This window comes from Rhinopithecus roxellana, chromosome 7 (genome assembly GCF_007565055.1).
Source record: "Rhinopithecus roxellana isolate Shanxi Qingling chromosome 7, ASM756505v1, whole genome shotgun sequence".
Taxonomy (NCBI): domain Eukaryota; kingdom Metazoa; phylum Chordata; class Mammalia; order Primates; family Cercopithecidae; genus Rhinopithecus; species Rhinopithecus roxellana.
The window spans coordinates 136,064,513-136,068,223 of NC_044555.1; the positions used below are offsets into that span (position 1 = coordinate 136,064,513).

Sequence of the window (3,711 nt, forward strand, 5' to 3'; positions counted from 1 at the left end):
ATGCAGCTGGAAGCCATTATCCTAAGCAAATTAGTGCAGAACAGAAAACCAAATACCCACGTCTTCACTTGTAAGTAGAAGCTAAACATTGAGTATACATGGACACAAAGGAGGGAAAAAGAAACACTGGGACCTACTTGAGGGTAGAGATGGGAGTACCTACCTTTCTTGGCTGGGCACGGTGGCTTATGCCTGTAATCCCAGCACTTTGGGAGGCTGAGGTGGGTGGTCAGGAGTTCGAGACCAGCCTGGCCAACATGGTGAAATCCCATCTCTACTAAAAATACAAAAATTAGCCACGCGTGGTGATGTATGCCTGTAATCCCAGCTACTCAAGAGGCTGGGGCATGAGAATCGCTTGAACCCAGGGGTTGCAACAAGCCGAGATCACGTCACTGCACTCTAGCCTTGGTGAGAGAGTGAGACTCTTTCTCAAAAACTAACAAAACTACCTATCTGGTACTATGCTTATTACCTGAATGATATGAAATTGATGCACCGAACCCCCATGACATGCAATTTACTCATGTAATGAACATGAGCATGTACCCCTAAAGCAAAAATAAAAGTTGGGGAGAAACAAAAGATAATTAAATAAAATGTTTTTTAAAAATAAATGCAGTACAAACTGCAAAACTAGAAAAAAAAATGAAATTACCAAATCATTTTCCACAGTGGTTGTACCATTTCATAATTCCCACTAGCAACATACAAGATTTTCTTCATCCTTGCTAGCACTTAGTAATATCTTTATTTTTTAATTCAGTCATTTTCGGCCAGGTGTAGTGGCTCACACCTGTAATCCCAGCACTTTGGGAGGCTGAGGTGGGCAGATCACCTGAGGTCAGGAGTTTGAGACCAGCCTGGACAACATGGCAAAACTCCGTCTGTACTAAAAGTACAAAAATTAGCTGGGCATGGTGGCAGGTGCCTGTAATCCCAGCTTGAAGAGACTGAGGCAGGGGAAGCTTGAATCCAGGAGGTCGAAGTTGCAGTGAGCCGAGATTGCGCCACTGTCCTCCAGCCTGGGCGACAAGAGCAAGACTCCGCCACAAAAAAAAAAAAAATTTTTTTCAGTCATTTTCAAATATGTGTTTTGCTATCTCATCATGGTTTAATTCTCATTCTCTAATAGATGAGATGGACAGTACTTTTTCATGTGCTTATTTGTCATGTGTATGTCCACTTAGGGGAAGTGTATATTGATATGTTTTGCCCATTTACAAAATTTGTTTGTGTTAAATGAATTCCTATGAGTCATTGTTTTGGACTGAGGTCTGTCCCCAGGTCCCCGAAAAACAGACCAAAACAGAATGGAGACACTGGTGCTAACTGCCACATAATCAAAGTGAACTTGGGTTCATCCTGTGCTCTCGTTCTCTGGGCTCTTTCTTCTGCTCATCTTTTGCTCTGCCATGCCCTGCTCCAAAGAGACAGCTTCCATTTCTTTCCCAGCAAGTAGGCCTGGCCTGCTGAGGAGGGCAGCATGCAGCTGTGCTTTGCCCACTCTCCAAGCATGCCATGGCTCTGACCCATGAGTGTTGACTGACCATGGATTATGTATAATGCCTATGATTATACAATACCATCTATGGAGTAAGCTTTTATGAAAACGAACATTCAGATAGCTCTTCCTTCTGGATGTTAGGGAGGAGTGGCTCTGGTCTGGCTTGGCTGCAAAACACTTTATAGATATAGGAGCTGGTGTCATAGATGAAGATTATACAGGAAATGTTGGCGCTGTCCTGCTTAATTTTGGTAAAGAAAGGTTTGAAGTCAAAAAAAGGTGATCAAATTTCACAACTTTTTTGTGAACAGATATTTTTTATACTTTAAGTTCTAGGATACATGTGCACAACATGCAGGTTTGTTAAATAGGTATACATGTGCCATGTTGGTTTGCTGCACCCATTAACTCGTCACTTATGTTAGGTATTTCTCCTAATGCTATCCCTCCCCCAGTCCCCCACCCCCTGACAGGCCCCGGTGTGTGATGTTCCCTGCCCTGTGTCCAAGTGTTCTCATTGTGTGAACAGATTTTTTATCCATAAGTAGAAGTTCAAGCTCTGGATGAAACTGAAAGGCATTCAGGAGGTTTAGGTTCCACATAAAATAATTAAAATTTATGTCAAGAATAGAAAAGGAGAAATCATACCTTTTTCTGAAAAATAAAGAGTTTTTGCTTAAAGTGTTTTGTTGTTTTGTACTTCGGTAAACTTAACAGCTTTACCTTCTAAAGCTACTGCATTTTATTGTGATCAAGGAGAGTGCCTCTGTTCAGATCACATAAAAAAAAGTGTTGTTTTGCTCCAATTAACAGTTTTATGTAAATCTGCTTTGTGATGACCTAATTCAAACGGTGTCTTTTTAAAAATCAAATGAATATCCATTACTAATATGGAAAAAACCTGTATTATTTAACTCAATAAATTATACCCCTTTAGCAATTTATTTTGCTTTAATTGCTTTAAATCATTAGCAATGCTTTTTATTCAATAAATTTGGATTCTTACATAGATACAAAATATTGCATAAGCTGAACCAAAAGAAATTTTTAAAAAATGAAAAGGGGAGTTAAAAGTTATTCCTGGTTCTTCCCTTCTCTTCACTAGTCTAATTAAAAAAAAAAAAAAAAACTTAAGATTCTTTGTGATGGTGAGAAAAGAGTCCTCAGTTTATTTTTTCATTTTTGTATTTCTCTTGGTAGATACCTGTTGACTGCTAGAGTTATGTTCATGAAAATACATGTATCTTGGGGATTTGTAATATTTAGTTTGTTCCCCTGAATTTCATCTGAAAACTAAAAAGTATCTGAGACAGGTCTCAATCAATTTGGAAGTTTATTTTGCCAATGTTAAAGACATGCCCAGGAGATAGGTCTGTGCCTTTCTTCAAAGATGACTTTGAGGGCTTCAATTTTTAAAGGGTAAAAGCAAGATGGAGGAGATAGAGAGTAGGCATGGTCACATTAATGAATACACATGTTGCGAGATAAATAGGAGTGGGTAGGGGAATAATCAGTTATGCATTCCTCTCTCTCTCAGTAAATCGGCACTTTATGTAAGATCAAGTGAATGTAGAATAGCTACCTGTGGATATATTTAACCTTTTATCTGTAGCTATCTGCTTAGAAACAAAAGGAAAGGCAGCTTCTTACATGACTCAGCTTTCAGCCTCATTTTCTTCTTTTGGCATGGTGAATGGCGGTCCCACATTTTTATGTTTCTTTCACATTTCTCCCTCTTTTCTTTTGAAAATCTTTCAGACAAAGCATTTGTATTAGTCCATTTTCACACTGCTATAAGTAACTTCCTGAGACTGGGTAATTTATAAACAAAAAAGGTTTAATTGACTCACAGTTCTGCATAGCTGGAGAGGCCCTCAGGAAACTTACATTCATGGTGGAAGGTGAAGGGAAAGCAAGGCACATCTTACATGGTGGCAGGAGAGAAACAGCACAAGGAGGGAACTGCCAAACACTTTTAAACCATCAGATCTCATGAGAACTCACTCAGTAGCATGAGAACAGCATAGGGGAAACCACCCCTGTGATCGAATCACCTCCCACCTGGTCCCTTCCTGGTCATGTGGGGATTACAATTTGAGATGACATTTGGGTGGGGACACAGAGTCAAACCATATCAGCATTTCAGAAGAAAATGTGTTTCTGGTTTTGGGTTTTTATCTGATCACTCATGGCTAGGATGGCTT

The 3,711-nt window shown here is 39.5% G+C and overlaps 1 pseudogene; it reads left to right on the forward strand.

The window, feature by feature from the left end:
- The first annotated feature begins 1,415 nt into the window (after window positions 1-1,415).
- LOC115898582 lies at window positions 1,416-2,111 on the forward strand (annotated as a pseudogene).
- Window positions 2,112-3,711: the final 1,600 nt, after the last annotated feature.